The sequence below is a fragment of the Drosophila mojavensis genome, unplaced genomic scaffold (assembly GCF_018153725.1).
Source record: "Drosophila mojavensis isolate 15081-1352.22 unplaced genomic scaffold, ASM1815372v1 contig_82, whole genome shotgun sequence".
In the NCBI taxonomy this organism is placed as follows: Eukaryota; Metazoa; Arthropoda; class Insecta; order Diptera; family Drosophilidae; genus Drosophila; species Drosophila mojavensis.
In genome coordinates this window covers 66140-85000 of record NW_025318908.1, presented here as the reverse complement: position 1 = coordinate 85000, position 18861 = coordinate 66140, and the positions used below count along the sequence as shown (strand labels likewise).

Sequence of the window (18861 nt, the reverse complement as noted above, 5' to 3'; positions counted from 1 at the left end):
ATAGCCATACTAATAGCAAATGGGCTACACTTTTCTCATTTCGAGTCATACTAAATTAATTAGTCTATCTTCTGAATGACTTCCTTACACAGGCCGTTGCAAATTTATGGAACCCACTGAAAGTGTATCAAGCCAATGGAAACAGAAATAGGTGGCCGGGCCAAAACCACTTTCAATGGCATCCACGCAGACCCAGTCCGAGCCAGCAACTGGTTTGGCCACGAGGCAGAGAAACACCAAGTGCAGCGAGTAGTGCACTGGGCAAGCGGGACAGACAGACAATGGCAGCAGCCCGAGCAGCCCGAACAGCAGCCGCTGTATTTGTAACCGCTTTCTAAACATGCCACAGCCCGCTGCAATGGGCAGTGGCTAATGGTTAATGGTTAGACGAGACGGCCGGAGTGGGCTTTCGTTTCAAATGCGCGTTGCTGCCACAAAGTGGCCTTGAATTTTTAATCAAGTTTCGCAGACAAGCCGCAGGCACAGATCACGGCCCCTGAGACTCGACTCGACGCGACGCGACTCGACTCGACTTGAGTCGGCTCAATTCGCGATTCGAATCGTAGCAAGACTCCACTCTCAACTGCCTCGAAATTGCTTGGTCATGTTTTAGACACACACACACACACACACTCACACACATACAGATTCGTTATACACGTTAGATTTAAACAAGTTCTATTGAACTTGGCTACTAAACCTTTGCCTGAGCTTTACCTTTTTTTCTTTTTTTAAATTTATTTTGTTTTTGTTGTTGCACCAAATGATTAATGGAATAAACGCGCGCAATTTGAGCCAACTGTCTGAGCTGAACACACACTCTCACACAGTCTCACACACACAAGCTTAAATACACATTTATATTTTTGTATTAAAATATTATTTAAGCTCGACAAAAACGCCAAAAATTGCCCGCTGTGCAAAAAAGTCGCAGAAAAGCGCGAAATTCTGGAACTCAAATAAAAAACGTGTTGCCTAAATAAGAAGAAGAGGAAGAAGAATATGCATTGAATTACGAGTGGGAGTTACTTATGAACCGATGTGCCGAAAAGGTACCAAGCAGAGCATTGTTAAGAGTTGCGAGCACTCGATGAATCTGAAATCTCTTATAGATGATGCATATTACAAGTTGATATAATTCAATGCCTATCCATTTACATTTTCTTATAAGCCATATATCAACTAGGCATTTATAGATTCAAAAGATAATAGATTCGGTTTCGATATGTAGAAAAAACATTTGAGCATAGTCACAAATTCAATATACATATATACGTTTCTCTAAGTTGCATTCTACATCGAGTTTAAGTAGTTATGTGAAATATTTTCATAAAATAATTGATTTATTCATTTTAATTAAAGAAACATGAAACCAAACAGAAAAACAAACGACGATGCCATCAAATCGGAAATTACTGTTAACGTATGAAAAATTATTATTTTCATGGTATATAAATTTAAAATATGCATATTTCTATGGGTGAGATATATTTAGAAGCAAAGGCCAACAAATAAACAATTTCGTCGTCTTTTATTTTCGGTAATCATTTAGCTGAACTATAAATTGAGTGGGAACTTTACTAATTAATTTTAAATTTAAATTTTAAATTCAGTAAATAATATTGACAATACATAATGAATAGTAAATAGTAAATAATAAATAATAAATAATAAATAATAAATAATAAATAATAAATAATAAATAATAAATAATAAATAATAAATAATAAATAATAAATAATAAATAATAAATAATAAATAATAAATAATAAATAATAAATAATAAATAATAAATAATAAATAATAAATAATAAATAATAAATAATAAATAATAAATAATAAATAATAAATAATAAATAATAAATAATAAATAATAAATAATAAATAATAAATAATAAATAATAAATAATAAATAATAAATAATAAATAATAAATAATAAATAATAAATAATAAATAATAAATAATAAATAATAAATAATAAATAATAAATAATAAATAATAAATAATAAATAATAAATAATAAATAATAAATAATAAATAATAAATAATAAATAATAAATAATAAATATTAAATAATTTTAAGAATAACAAATATTAATATTACTAAATGCTGTTAACAGTAACTAATGCTAACAATAAGGAATATTAATAATAAATAATATTAAAAACATACTTCATTTCAATGCTCATTTCTTGTTTTAGTCTTGAGTTTAAGTTTCTCGTTTGCGGCCTTCGTGAAGTTTCGTGAATTTTTTGTTTTCGCCTTTTGATTAATGGCACGCACATTTTCGAGGCGTGACAAGCGGCTAAAGGAATTGTCATAAGCCATGCAACAGCTCATGACTAATAAAGAGACGCAGCAAACCCCAATGATAAATAAAAACAGCAAAATAAACACAAACGAAGACTGCAGCAAACAGCATATGAAACAGAAACCGAAACCGAAACAAACTTCAACTTTAACTTCAACTTAACAGAAGAAGAAGAAGAAGCAGACGCCAACTGCGCCTTCCTAAAATCATAAAATAAATAAAGCTGAAGGCAGACTAAAAGCCGACATGTGTAAAAGCTGACAGGCGCAGGCCAAGGGGGTCGGCGGCAGAAAGCGGACTTTGACTCTGTGTGTGTGTGTGTGTTTCACTTTTGATGTGCCTTAAACACCCATACACACACACGCAAAGAGAGGAGAGAGTGAACAGCGATTCTTGCTTGCATTTAAAAAACACACCCAAAAAATACTTTTAAGCAGAAAAAACACAAAATTCTGCCTCGTTTTTTTATGTTTTTTTTTTTTTTTTTTTTGATTTGAAGTGCATTTCAAGTCAACGACGAAATTGAATCATTTGACAAAAAGCAACGGGCAACGCGCTTTATCAATTTCTTGGCTCGACGCTCGACGTTCGCCCGAAATGCAAATTATGCGTTTAGCTAAAAGAATATTTTTTGACAACCCAGAGAGAAAGAGAGAGAGAGAGAGAGAGATAGAGAGAGAAAGACAGTACCCCTGCCGAAATCGCATTACGGCTTTGGACAAATGGACTGCGCGATGGACAACTGAATGGAGATTCAAAAATTCTGAGGCCATGTATGCAAAAATATGCACAGCCTATAAATCAAAAGCCCTGGCTCATCTGACATTCTCATTTGCCTGTGTGTGTGCGTGTGAATGTATGTGTGTGTCCGCTAATGTGTGTGTGTGTGTGTGTGTTTACACTCTGTGGCCTGCTTCATGCAAATACAAATGCGAGTCCAAAGGGCTGACTGCATCGGTTAAAAATTTGTCGCTTTTTAATGCGTGTGACAAATTTCTGGTGTTTTGGGTCTTAAGTTTCTGGTTTCTTGTTTTTGGGTGCAACACAGGCAATAATTGAAATTTTTCGCAAGAAATGGTATAGAGAAAGCTGAAACCCAAAGGATTTGATGAAAAAGAGCGAGCACCAAGCTGAGCTCTATGACGACATGCGATCTAAATATATGCGATCTAAATATATGCGATCTATATATTAAGTGTTTCACAGTGTTGGAAAACGTAAAAAGAACGAGCGAATTAATGCGAAATGCAAGAAATATGGAATATATTATTATATAATACATATACTGTTGCTCAATGAATACGAGAATTAAACGACTTTTGATTAGTGTTGTATTACGAGGTCAGGGTTGATAAGTTGTAAATAGTAAATAGGAGTATAAAATGCATGGAGACATTTTATAAGAATATATATAATAATACTATATAGCATCTGTAAACAGTGTTGGACAACGTGCGGTCACGTATGATGTATATGGTATATTTTATAGTATATAGAGAATTATATGTCCATTGATTTGTGATGTAAAACCCAATCAGTGTTCAATAAAATGTTTTACAATGTAATGTAATTATACAACTGTTGATTAGTGTTGCACAAACAGATGAGTGTTGGTAAATTGGCATTGATCAATACAAATAGGAGTTTGAAATGCTTGGACACATTCTATAAAATACGATATTAGAACATGAAAAAGTGCAAACAGTGTTGGGCAACGTACATTTACTGATGCATGCTAGTGGGGCTACTTTTGATTTTGATCAATACACATTCATATACATATAGGTATATTGGTATTGATATATGAGTATGGTTATTTGATTTACTCAGATACTCGATATAGATCTTGCATTCTTCTGGAGTGTAAAGTCCTCTCCCGACTTGCCCCTATAGTGCTGCATAGCCTCGATTGGCACACAGAGAGCGATTGTTACCTTCGAAAAACAAATATGTATGTATATCACACATGCTACACTCTATTGGGCGCGCCTCGACGTCTGTCTTTGAGTAATGAGTGAGTAAGAGCATATTGGGGAGTGTATTTAGGTCTAGGTCTCGCTGGGCATTAATACGATTGTACATAAGCGAGGGACACTCACTCGCATATAGTATACGCATCTGGCGCAAGTCAGTGTGTCACATTTCATTTTCATGTTCATTTCCATTCCCATTTTCATTTTTCCTCCCATTTTCGTGCCAACTTTCGTTTCATTAATTTTCTTAGCAGACATGGCGTATGCGTAATGTGCGTATTTCTTATGATTCTTATTTATGGCATGAGTAATTGAATGGAACAATGCGAGGCGTGCTACAATTTGATTGATGTGCTGATTAAACGAGCAACGAAACCAACTCCAGAAGCGCTTTGCATTTTATGCATTGTTTGCCAATTAACGTTTGACGACGCGATAAGAATCGCGCAAAGCATTTGCCAGTTAAGGCCAGCGCAAACCGAAAAACAAAAGCAAAAAATACTACAGACAAAAGATACACTCTGAACAGATGCCGCAGAGAGCAAACGAGGGCCACGGCAACAGCTGCCAGAAAGACTAAGACAGGAGCAAAAAAAAGAAAAAAACAGAGACAGAGATAGGGACAGAGACAGGGATGGGGATGGGGAGAGAGAGGCGAGCCAAGCAATTGGAATCTAATTTAAAATTAGTGCTTAAAGGATTGAAATAAATTTAGGCAATTTTAAGACACGACACAAAGCAGCCGCTGCCCTTTGGCCACAGCCGAAGCCGGAGCCACTGTTGGGCTCATTGAAAATGCGTAAAGAGTTCTGCGGTTCCGGTTGGCCCATGGGACAGGCAGGCAGACAAAACTTTTTGGCAGGTGGCCTGATGCTTTGGCCCCGATAGCGTTAGGGGCCCAAGACATTTGGTCTAACCAATTGCAATTGGCTCAAGCTGCTGTTGCTGTTGCTGTTGCTCTGGCTGTTGCTCTGGCTGTTGCTGGTTGCCTTTAAACATATTTTGACAACGAGATAATAAACTGAAGTTAAGGTCAGGCTAGAAACCAAGAAACAGAACTGCGCCAGCTGCTGTTGCCAAAAGAATATAAAATAAAGGCAAAAAGAGAAATACCCGCAGTTTAAAGTTCTAACTCGTAACAGAGCAATTAAAAGTGAAAAAGGAATGGGCAAAATAAAAACTTTATACTCCAGCTAAAGGGAGGAAGAAACACACAAAATTACAGATAATTACTTTGTAAAAAAAATTAGATTCTAGATCTAAATTATGCGACGGAAATTAAAGAAAATAGCAAGCCAAGCACTTTGCCAAACGTGCCAAGCAGCGAACAAGCGCGCGAGGGAGAGAGAGAGAGAGAGAGGGGGAGGGAGGGAGGTGCAGAGAAAGAGAGAGAAAGACAGAAAGAGAGTGAAACTCTCGTGAGAGTCTTCTGACTTGAGCTAACTTCATTATTATTCTTCTTTTTTTTTTTGCTTTGATTTTTGTTTTCGCAAGCTTGCTTTTAGCATCATTATCAGCACTATAATAATAATTATATTCATAATAATTATGTCAGGTTTTTCTTCTTCTTATTTTTATTGTCGCGTTTTATTGTTTGTTGTGCTGTAGTCCGTCTTCTCTCGTGTCTTGAACAAGTTTCCAGTTCCCTTTTCTTCTCTTAGTTCTTCAGCTTTGACAACCTTTTCACGCAGTTCTTTGTATATCATTTAAATATATTAATATTTTTGTTGCGACTTAGCTTTACGGAAGTCAAATTGAATATTGGTTAATTAATTTACAATATTTCATCTAAGACAATATAGTCTGCAGTCAGGGAATACTTAAATAGAATCTTAAGTGGCTTACAGCCATTACAATCAGGTCCAAACGCGCATTCAGTAGGCCAAGTTTTTTATGTTTATGGCTCAGAAACAGCAATCAGAAACCAACAGAAATCAAGTATTAATCGTTTTCGATGGCTCAACATGCCCATAAAAGTGGACAAATGCCTGATTTTACCGTTAGCCAGAAAGTCGTAGTACTCAGCTCCCACACACACTCACACTGACACACACACACACACTCAGATCGAGATTGAGTCAAGTCGAGTCACTAATTGAAATGCCTCAGCCTCAGCTGCCTGCGTGGACAAATAGTTAGCGAAATATGGAAATTTCATCAATTAACACCCAGGCAGTAGGTAGATTTGCTTTATATAGATATATATATATATATATATATATATTTATGCCTATGTATATATGTGCTTACAATAGAGTAATTGTTAACCCAGTTTTTGGTCAGGGAGTAGGCGGCACAGGCCGAGAAACGCGATCAAAATTTCCGCTGAAATTGGCAGCACTTTGTTGTTCCTTTTCTCATTTGTCACATTTAATTTGCAGCATTTATATTTGAGGTATAAGATAAACGTCTTACGCAACGCTCTTCGAAAGCTCTATACTTCCCTAAGACTCGAAGTCAACCCGAAGTGTGTGTTCTAGCTTTACTTTTATAAATTTTTCATTATTTTGGTATTTTATTTAAACTGATTTTTGAGCATTTAATATGTCTTATTTATAGAATATATTTTTATTTTTTTATTTTTTTTGTTTTTTTAATTATATTTATTTAATTATATTAGAGCTAACAAATCACATATGTAAATCCGATACAATTTAGATCTGATTGAACTTTGTGTAATTTGCAGCCTGTTCAATTAGATAAACAATTTTCTAATCACGCTTCTAGTTCGCCCGTCTCAAGTGACAGAGCAAAACAAAAGACTTAGGCAACGAACTAGTTTCGGAAAGAGCCAAGACACGAGAAAGAAGACAGGAAAAACAGACTTGGAGGAGCGGCAGAACGAGAACTTTTCAACAAAATCGAAAAGAATGGCGTCAGAAAATGGTTAGAAAAATTTCATAAATCACTTTTGATTGTGCGCATTGTTATTTTAATTAAAAAAATAACAAACACACACACGCATACACACATCAACGCATACGCTCTAGCACACACTCGTTTATAAATATAGATGATAATAATAATAGGCTGCGTTAGACAATGGCCTGTGGAACAACAAAAGCCGCCAAATTGTAAAATTGAAGCACATGGCTTAAATAAATAAAAAGCAACGCGTATAGAAAGCCAGTCGAGGAGTGAGAAGTGAGGAGAGAGGCGCGAGGAGAGCAGCGCAGAGCGGGGCCTTAGACACAAAGTAAACATAAAATTTAATTTGCTTGGGCCAACGATCATTATAATCAACATAATAATCAAGCCGCACAAAATTACAAAAAACAAAAAAAAATAAATAAAAAAATAAAAAATTAAATAAATAAAAATAACAAGAATCAAGCGAAAATCCAAATGCTTGAAAACAATGCTAAAAAGAATAGAAATCGCGTGTGCGCTGACGAAGCAGAAACTCCCCCAACAACAGCAACAACAACAACTACAAAATATCACAAGAATAATAAGAGAATAAATAAATGTATGCGTATGTATATATGTGTGTACCTATACATATAGTTACGGCTCACGTCTTATAGTAAAAGCTCGAATAGTAAAAATTCTCAACGCTCAATTTCGCTTTGAGGCCGAGAGCCACGCACATGGCGGGAACTGCGACGATATTATTCTTTGAGCTGTGCCTCTCTTATGGCAGCGTGTTTCTGGCCAAAAGTGTGAACCAGGTCTTTTGCTGTTGTTCTTGTTGTTGTTGTAGTTGGCATTGTTGCTGCTAGTTGTTGCTTGTAGTTTATTACGCATCAACATTTAACCTTGAACGCGCGGGTCAATGAACGTTTTGGCCAAAATATTCTAACAATTTTAGTTGCTACCAACAACAACAGCAACAACAACACTAACAATCACTTCTAATTATAACAATAACAAAATTATGCATACACACATAGATTTGTTTCTTTTCTATATAGTTAGTAACCTGAACTATAAACATTTCGAGAGGCTCACACGCGGCGTATACGTAATATTTCTTTTGAATGACAGCAGCTATTGAGTGTATCACGTGTAGCAAGCACCTGAAGTGTGAATATATGTTGATCAATCTATTAACAGGGCCTAAGCTGAATATACTTCAATCACACATCAACTTGACATCTCCTCTCATATGAAGTTATTGGTCGCTAAGCCAAGCCTTGACTTCAGCTGATCGAAGAGCAAGTGAATCTATGTTAGTATATTGTTTCTTATTCCAGTCCGTGTTTCGGCACATAAGATAATTAAATTAATATGATGATGGAGAATTTAGTGAATGAATTCAATGTGAACAACTTTAAAAAACCTAACCTTACTTTGACTTAATTCTCTTAACTCCTTCTGCTTGTATTGGCATTGCCGTACTGTTCAGATTGTGAAAGCAGGGATGTCACACCATGCAATCAAGCTTCTTATGCAACTTTGCATATATCTGCATTTCGATTCATATGCCAATCATCCTATTCAATCCTATTCCATTATTCCTATCTATCCTTTCATTCTTATTCTAAGGTAACTCATTTAATTTCCAGATTCACTTCTATATTATATTGAAAGGAAAGTGTAGGCACACTAGAAAATAGGATTTCATCTTTTGGCTTTTACAATCTTTTCATTCATTCTAGCCAAATGTAATTTACACGTTGGCCCATTTCCGTGGCCAGAAACTTGGACACGTTTTAGCGCCTGGTCAATCAATATTTTGGCTTTTATAGCGCCTTCAATATTATTTATTATTGTTGTTGTCGAATGATTTATTGTTGCTGTTGTTTTTCTGACTTTTTGGCAATGCCATTTGGCGCGTTGTACTTGAAACACAAGCGAATGCGAGGCGAGTGCAAAAAAAACACACACACACATTGAAAACATTTCGCTTTGTGTGCTTTTTCCTATTTTTATTATTTACTGTGAATTTCAATTGTTGCTGAATAAATTGTGTACTCAGGGAGTGGAGGGGACTGCGGGGAGCACCTCTCGAAGGGGGGAACCTGCCAAGGCACGGTCCTACAATTAATTTGATTCACATTGACGAAAAAATACGCGACTCGTACTTGTATTATATATGTATGAAGATATATATGTATATATACACGACGATCGAGTATGTGACTGTAGATGATTCGCATATAGACTCCAGTACTCCATATATATATTTGGGTATATATAGTACATGTGCTGATTGCCTCTGATTGTTGTTGTTGCTGTTTCTGTTGTTGTTTTTGCTTCCCCTCATCGTGCGTGTTTTTGTTTTCTTAGCCAGGCTGAAATGCTGAGAGAGCTTCACGCCTCAATCAACACGCGTAGCGCAGAGTCGCTGGTAGCTAGGGCATACTGTATGACATTACACAATACCCGAAATACGACTAAAGGTAAAGGTCAATTGCAAATTCAATGCGGGTTTTTTCTTTCGATTTGTTCGCCTTTGCGCCCGAAAAAAAAGAATTCGCATTGTAAATATGCGCTTAAGATTTTAATTAAACTCTGCACTTGATTGTTCAGCATTTGATTCGGCTTAATAAGAAAACAGAGAACGGAGAGAGGAGAAAATACATCAATCAAGCGCTGACAGGCAGCGCGACAAGATCAAAGGGCAGTAAAGGGCGTCAAAACAAGAGAGAAGCGAACAGTGTGAAAGATAAGTTGAAACAGCAAAAAACCAGGGTTTCTTTTTAAAAGAAGTCAACCATTAGCTTGTAAACATAAGAAGAGCATTACTGAATCAATGTTGGCAAAAATTAAGAGAGAAGGAGAAGTGCTTATGGTGAATATATTTCTGAACTGCTCTAGAGAGATGGAGAAGTGTTTATAGTGTATAGATTCCTTAACTTCTCTAAAAGAAATGAGTCTAACAAGGGTTATACACATATTTCGTAACATTTCCATTCCCATTCGGTGTCTTTATGTATATATCTTCGATAGATGTCCTAAACTCCTAACTTATCCTTATAGTATACAAATCTTTAATCTTAGTTCTTAGCTATTCAAAGTGTATAAAACTAAAAGTGAAACGAAGCTATATAAACTATAATCAAGCTTGAGTCCCGAATATATCTGTGAGCTGAGTGAATCAATTGAAATTCAATCTGATTAGGCAGAACAATCTAATACTGATTGTATTATATTATATTATAACTCGCTTATCTCATGCCAAATTAACTAAATGAATGTAGATTTTAGAAACGAAAGATTCGATGGGCATCTTATTTGAATAGCTCTAGCCAACATTTTATAGTATTTTATTTGCTCTTCATATATAATATGAATTTTAACATCCCTAAATTCTTCTCTATTATAATCACTTTTACTTCGTATTGGTTTATCCTAATCTCAACAGATTCTATATACACACACATATCTTACATATATTTCTGTATATATGCACCTGAATTTGCTTAGATATGAGACGAAATGGCATACAGATTGCGATAGCCGCACAATTAGGCCAATAATTCGAAATAATCTGTTTCGCGAGTGCGCTCATTACTTTTGAGTATGAATTTTTATTTGTTCAATTTAAACAATAAATTCGCCAGCCAGGGCTTAACCTTGTAACAATTTTTATGCTTGTTTTTTTTCGCATTTATTTTTAATTTTTTTTTTTTCATTTATTTTATTTTTTTTTTTTTTTTTTTTGTCTTTATGATATTTCGTTTTCTAAACAAACAGCAAGGCAAGTGCGTGCTTTTTAACAATTTATTTTATTTATTATTATTTTACTCACTATTTGTTCAGCTTCAGCTTCATAGTATTTCTTTTTGTTTTTGATTTTTTTTTTATTGTGAGAAACCTTCACAAGACCAATTTAAAAAAAAAAAAAAATGTGTATGTATATATATTGTATCGAATATAAAGACAACAACAACAACGTCAACACCCACCACACATTCATAGGAAAAAAATTGATGGCGATTTTTTCGCTGTTGTTTTTGGCGCGTTTTTAAACGCCATAAAGAAATGCGAAGTAGCCTTCGGCTTAGCTGCAAAAAATATGCCTTGCGGTTAGACATGGCATAGTTTTATTCAACATTATTATTACTATTAATTTTATTTTTTTTTTTCTTTTTACTTTTACTTTATGCTAGGCCTGCTTTGCCCACATTTCTGTTGCTGCTTATATACATACTTAATTATGATGATTAACTCGGCTGAATTGAGCCGCGCAATGGCTTCACTTCAGCTCACATCTCCAGTCTCCAGTGAAGTGTGTGGCTCGCAATTAAGAAATCTCAGTAATTGCACTACATGCCACACAGACAGAGAGAGAGAGAGAGACTGAAGGAGGGGGAGAGGTAGATTGCCCCGCCCACACAGCAGCTGGCTGGCACTTTCTTTTTTAATTGCGAAAATTAATAATGTGAATATGAAGCACTCGCAGCTGCTACTGAGGCAACTCAGCCAATGCTACACTCAAATAAGCTGGCTTAAAATTCATAAAAAATAAATATAATAATAATATAATATGGTAATATATAATATAATAATAAATAATATAATAATATTTCATTATATTTATATTAAAATATATTCTCAATTAGACAGGCCAATCAGAAATTCTGTTCTATTTATCCTTCTGCAGATTTATAAACTGAAGGGAATTTCCGATTGGGGAGCTCATCGGATTTGTAACCATTTTGGGATTGAAAATCTCCGTCTAGACAGCTGTTAATCCAATTTCCTCTTGTTCTTCTATTTTGAGTATAATTTATAGTCCACAAAGCAAAAAAAACTCGTTTTGCTGCATTTCTTGTGCACAAATTTCGCTTTCACTTAGCTACGTTCTAAATAATGAATATATATAAATATATATACACACACACTATGTATACCTTAAATACAATTGTTTGCTTATCTTATCAGCAATGCGACGACTAAAAAGTGCAAAAGTTTTGCGAGCCGTAAAAAAGAAACAAGAATTGTTTATATTGTTGCTCATGTGCTCAGTCACAAAAGCAAAAGCAAAAGCAAAAAAAAAAAAAAAAAAACAAGAGAAGAAAATACTTTGTTATGGCAAAATAAATAGCACAAATGTGCATTATCAGCACACACATGTATGTGCGTGTGTGTGTGTGTTTGGCAGACGCACACACGCGCATTAACCTCAATTTGAACCGTCCGATTGTGGGGCACTGTGTTATCAGCGCCGTGAGTTGGCTGGCTGTGTTTTTTTTTATATTTTTTTGGCAGCTCTGATAAGCCAGCGCCAAAAAAAAATTAAAAAAAAAAAAACAAAACAGAAAGCAAGGAGAAACATCGTGAATCGTGAGAGATGTCAACTCCAATTGGAGCCAGTCGTCCGCTGCCTAATTCCAACTGGAATCCAATCCAAATATCTATCTACGTGCGCTTGTACTAAAAGTGAATTTCCATTTATTGGATTTCCATTGAATTGCACAGGTTGAATGAACTTGCTTCCGCACTTAAAGACTCGTTGCGTTTTAGTACGCATTGTATTTTTTAGTACACGCCAACCCTGAACTTGAACCAAGCTAAATTAGTTGAACCCATTAAAAGCAAAACCAACAAGTAAAAAAAAAGTGAAGTCGTTGTGTGTTTCAGCTTGTTCGTGAACCTTTGGGCCAAGTGTGAAGGCCAAATGGTTTTTCAACAAAGCGAAGTGGAAAAATAGTAAATGAATAAATGAATGAAGAAGAAGAAGCAACTATAAAAACGTGATTTAGAAAATGTTCGTTAGCCACTAGTCTCTCTCTATCTCTCTCTCTCTTTCTCTATCTGTATCTCTATGTTTTAATCTTCTTTTTCGAGCCATTAACATATTGAAATGCTTGAGCTATTACATATGTAATGATGTTTCTATATATTCTATTGATGCATGCCATTTGAGGACCATCAACAGCGACAGAGATGCTGCGTCGCGTGTATTTAGTACAAAGTACTAAATTGCGATAAGATGAGAGACCTCGAACTTGATTGAGTATAAGAGGTAAAATGTAACTTTACATTAGCTCAAGTAAATATTTCTTAAATCATATCTGCAATAACTGTGAATAGGCTATTTAAATATCGGAAAGTTATATATACATATATAGTTATATATACCATATATTCTATACATTAAGAGTAACTCACTTTAGTAATTCTCTAACACTTTTAGAACACTTCTATCTAATTTGAATTCATATGTTTCCAACAATATTTTAGATCACCATTTCTTTCGATCAATATTTAAACACCATTTACCAAATAAGTGGCATTTTATTAGTATTATTATCCGCTATTAACATACAGATATATACGAGACAAAAGAGTTTATCGCAGTTTTTAGCAACTCTGACAACGCATAGACTGTATATTTTATATATTGTAACAATATTAAATGTTTTTGTACAGAGTGCTAAAAGAAAAAGTTCTGTCAATATTCAGATCTAAGTTTCAGAGTCTTTCACTATTACAGCAAAACTATTTTTAGTACATCTCGCTCGGACGTCCCATGAATAGATTTTTCATCTTTAGTTTCTGGTGGATTCAATGGGTTCGGTATGACTTTTAGCGCTTTCGAGTGACACCTGGAATTAGCAGGCGCTGAAAGGTGGCAGTAAACAGTGGGAGCCCACAGCAGCAGCAGGTGGGGGAGCTTACCAAATGGAACAAACTATATACATATATTTCCTCCACACTTTGTTTATATTTACTTATCACGTTAAAAGGGCGAGTGGCCAAGAGAGAATGGGAGAGAGCGAGCGAGGGATGTGGGGGAATTGTGAAAGTGCCCGGCGAGAGAATTATGTATATTTCGTTTTCCAAGTTTTTATGGAGCTGCCAATCATTGAGGGCCCACACAACACCAGCAAGCAGAACAGTACCTGGACCCATGGACGATTACGAAAAGAATGAGGTAAAAAGAAAAATAATTTACGTGGGGGCTACCCCAATGTTCTCCCACTCGCACTACAATTCATTTTTTTCAAAGCCAAAATACCTTGTTGGCTGGGCCATAAGCATTACGAAAGAGCAATGAAAAGTTGCGAGAAGGTGTGCTCTCTCTCTCTCTCTCTCTCCCTCTGTGTCTCTGTCTCTCTCTCTCTTTCTCTATCGCTCTCATTATCATTCTCTCACTCTGACGCACTATTTTTAGTGAGCACGAGTCGGAAATGCGTGCGCTCGAAATTTGGGTTATTATTTGTGTGTTGCCCTACTTTCTAAGATAGTCGCAACACACACACAAACACACTCATATATGTGTGTTTATACACCCACACACACAATTGGGCTGATTAGAATTTGTGTACTCTTGCTCACGTGCCCTTGCCTGGGGCATTATGAATAGGTCAGAGAGCATAGAACGAGAGTGGAAAATCAACTCTCGGAATTCCGACTTTTACATAACACTAGCTACCTGTCTTATATAACTCTAAATTCCAGTCGGACCCCCTGTCAACTTTTAATGAAGGGTATATCTAGTCTATTATTGCATTATATTAACTATATAAATTCTCGTTTATATAACCCGAAACTTCAGAAGGATTTCTTACAAAATATTCCAACTATTTGCTGGGTATTTCCATCATCCACAAAACTTCTCCTCTATAGTTGGTTACCTTTTTGCTTTTGCAGGGTATTTGCCATTCGGCCTACTATGTTGTTTTTCCTCTGCCTCCAGCTCCTATATGGTCTGCCACGAGATGCGACCGGCACGATAAGTAATCGCCTTCTGCCCCGCCCCTGCTGCCCAATAAAAAAGTGCCGGCAATAGTCTGATAAGCTACGCATAGGTAGCTCTATAGTAGATGTAGATTTTGTTCCTTTTTTTGGGGCTGTCTTTTCGGTCAGTTTTTATGTGACGACTGCACAATTTTGATCGCTGAGCTATTTTCGTTCTTTGTTGTTGTTGTTGTTGCTGTTGTTGTTTTTCACTTTTGTTGCTCCATTTGGGTTAATTGACATATTTGGGTCAATGTTTAGTTTGCATTTCTGGTGCCGATAAAATAAATAGTAATAATGCTTAGCCGAGTCAGTGAAGCGAACTTTTCGCCCGCCGTGAATTACTTTCTACGTAAACAAATAAATTGGATTCTATGAAATGTACTTTGTCCGTTTGGTTCACAGTCGAAAATAATTTGAAATAATTCGCTTGTGATTTTTAGTTGGTTCTAACTCAAGACCTTTCATATGAAGAGGAACCTATGAAGGGATTCCAATATCATATTTGTTGTTTATATTATTATCATCAGATGGCTTTCTTTAGCCATACATTATGCTAATCAACTGTAAAAAGCGGGCCATGAAAGACAACACGAACAATTGAGTCCAATATCCAATATCTTCTTCATTTCATTTAATTTTGTTTTTTCTTCCAGCTCCATTTGATTCGAATTCCATTTCGATTTCGATTTCGGTTCAGTTTGGGGTTTTGGGTTCTACATTTGCTTCACTCATTTTATTTATTTTTTTTTTTTCGGGGTTTTTGGGGTCATGTGTTTCACTTTCTGCTGGGCTAAACAGTTTCGTCTTCTTCTTCTGTATGCTTTTCGTTTTGTTTTTCGGGCAAGTGCAATAGAAATACAATACAATTGAGTACAGAGCAGACGAAGCAAACACGGACAAAGGCGGGCCCAAAGGGGGAAGGGAAGTGAGCCGCCTTAATTGACGGAACAACTCGGATGGGGCCAAAGTATGCGCCGCCCGAGTACCTCCACGATGGAATTTCATTACAACGCCAAGGCGGCCCTGGCTTGATTTGTGCGTGTAATTGAAATAAATTTCCCAACCAGATGGAACTGAATTGTTTACTGAACAAACTGGCCACAGTCGAATTGTCATTTGCCGGAGTGCGGGCGTAAAAGCAGCTAGAATGACTAGAGCATTATCCACCAACGATCGATAATCGACTAATGTATCGATATCTTATCAGATTGTAATCCATCTTCCCGAAAAACATTTTCATATCGAATAATCTCTTTCTCACTTCGAGTAATCTTTTTCATTCCACTTCCCATTCATTCTAAAACATTTGAGCTCATTTTACATGTTGCTAAATTGATCGATAATTTATCAACTTAACACGTTGATAAATTGATCGATAACTTATCAATTGTTGGTAATTTATCCTTTGTTATCGAGCTTTCTCTCTGTTTCTATCCGTCCATCTCCCTCTTTGTTTCGATAAATCTGAGATATGACAATGAATATCATCTATCTATCTCTATCTCACTCACTGTTTCTCTTTCTCTCTAGTTCTCTTTGACAAACAGCTATAATTATATGGGCTGTCGATAAGTTTATAAATAGCTGACCTACTTCCTAACACTACTTTCTTATCTAGCCAATGCATATCTGTCTCTCTCTCGCTCTCTCTCTCTCTCTTTCCCATCTCTATCTTTCCCTCTCTTGCTTACATATTTAGCCGGCTTACCCGTAATAATTTTGTGTAGACATTTTGTGATAAGTTACGATTTGCATAAATGGAACATACCTGTAAGATAAAGAACGAGGTAATAAATCAGTCGAGTTTGTTTATAAATGGATTACGCAATCTATTTCAGTCTTATAAGATTATGCACATTCAAATATCTTATAAAAATAAATATATATTAATATGCCTATAAAACTATAGAGTAAAATAAATTGCAAAATAGATCCAAAAAGTCAAAATGATATTAATAAAAATATTGTCAAAACTTTAAGATAGATACCAAAGATCGGGAAAAATACAAAAATAAATAAGTCTATAAATTTCTGGTAAGATATAGATATTTCTGCATATGTGAATGATTAATGTGAATTTCTCATAGTTGAGCAGCTTTTGGATTTGCTTTTCTTAATTCTCTTTGTGCGCAAATCCATAAAAGCGGTGTAATTAATTACTTAATTAACGTGCACATTTAACCCCTCACGGTATATACAAACACTTCCCTGGCCTAACATAAATGTTTTAATGGCGAGTCCATTAATAGAAAAACTATTTGCAGCTCGTCGACGTCGTCGTAAAACTGCATTCAAGTTTATTAATTGTCAACGTTGTCGCAGCTTGCAGTAGTATTTTGTGTAGTATTTTTTATGATGCGATTCTCTTTTTATAGAACTCATTAAATTTGCATCGTAAAAAGTCGAGCGATGCAATAACTAAAAATCGAATCATATATATGTATCTACATATATACATATAGCGTGTTTTATGGCAGTGCAAATGGGGCGTCAACTCAATTTTCACCTGGCCAAAAAGGTGAATTGCGTGTCAGCTAGACTCGGGGAGACGACTTCAAGAGTCAAGGAATTATAGCTCGTTAAGGGTTAAGGTTCACAGCAAAAATACTGAAAGACAAACAAGACAAGACGTAAGGGAGGGGGAGGGTAACACGCAATACGCTTAGTTGTAATTAATTAAAAACACAAAATAGTGGGACTACCCTCTCTTTTTGTGAATAATGTGAACAAAAAATCATTTTAATGAGCTCATCGGATGCCAACAACAATAAATACTAAGAAAATACTGAAAATGTAATGTAATTTTAGCTGTTTAATTTTGTGTTTTCGTTTTCGGGTTTTTTCCTGGCCATGGCTTAACAAAAAAGTTCTCATTGCCAACGATGACGTGCCAAAAAAATAAGTAATAATAATAATGATATAAATCTCATTTATAAATTTTGCATCCACTTTTTTGATTAATTTAATGTAGCCAATTTAAATATTCCGCACAGCATATAGTATTTTTTCGATTTGCAAATAATTGTGGGCGCCCATTAATGTCAAGGCGGATGCCAAAAGTGAAACTGTGCTGCGATTTAGAATCTGTTAATACTCGCTAACGAAGCGAGAAGCGAGAAGCGAGTATATTTGTCTATTCTTTGTTCTGTGAGTGATCAAGCAGTGTTAACTACCGCCCCCTGATGGGGAGTGGCACAAAATACTGCGAATTTATTAAATTGAGATATAATGATTGAATTCAACTTAAACAACCTTAGACAACTTGGGTTTAAACATCAGCGTATGCTTCTCATACTCTTCTTCCTTTTCAATTAAATTTAAAAGACTATTGAGAATACTGAGAATTATATTGTCATCGTTCAGATATAGTGACTGAATTCAGATTAAACAACCAATCCTTATCACATCATTACTTGGTCTTCTTCATGTAGGCCTGAACGAGTATTAGACAGCTAAGTTGTTTTTCTATATTTTTTAACTTAGCCAATGAAGCGTTTATTTCATATGTGCTCAGAATTGGCGTTTAGCAAATTTTAGTTTCAGCTGAGGTAATTAATAAACGCATGGTAAAATAATTACCAACTATTCAAAACCAAAACCGAGCTAACCAAAATGAAAGCGAATTTTTCAAAATAACATTTACATTTTGATATTTTTGATAAAATCAAAATATGACAAATTTGACCAAAACTTATGTGTTGTATTGAATGAATGGTTGAATACGAAGATAAATATAAATATATATGTATTTATATAACATATAGATATTTATAGCCCCACGCTAACTCTGTGTAGGCCAATTGAGCAAAATAATCGAACAATATTCTACAACTGTGACCCCATTTTTTATATTCATCAATTTTGTTTGAAATTCGATTGCAAAAGTGATCAGAGGAGTTTGTACTATAATCAATCTATCAGGCGCTCATTATGCTCA

The 18861-nt window shown here is 35.4% G+C and overlaps 1 protein-coding gene across 6 annotated transcripts in view; it reads right to left on the bottom strand.

Annotated features, from left to right (window-relative positions):
- The window catches only part of LOC6581082 (ecdysone receptor), a 101619-nt gene that overhangs the window by 19066 nt on the left and 63692 nt on the right, over positions 1-18861 (bottom strand). The window lies entirely within an intron of this gene.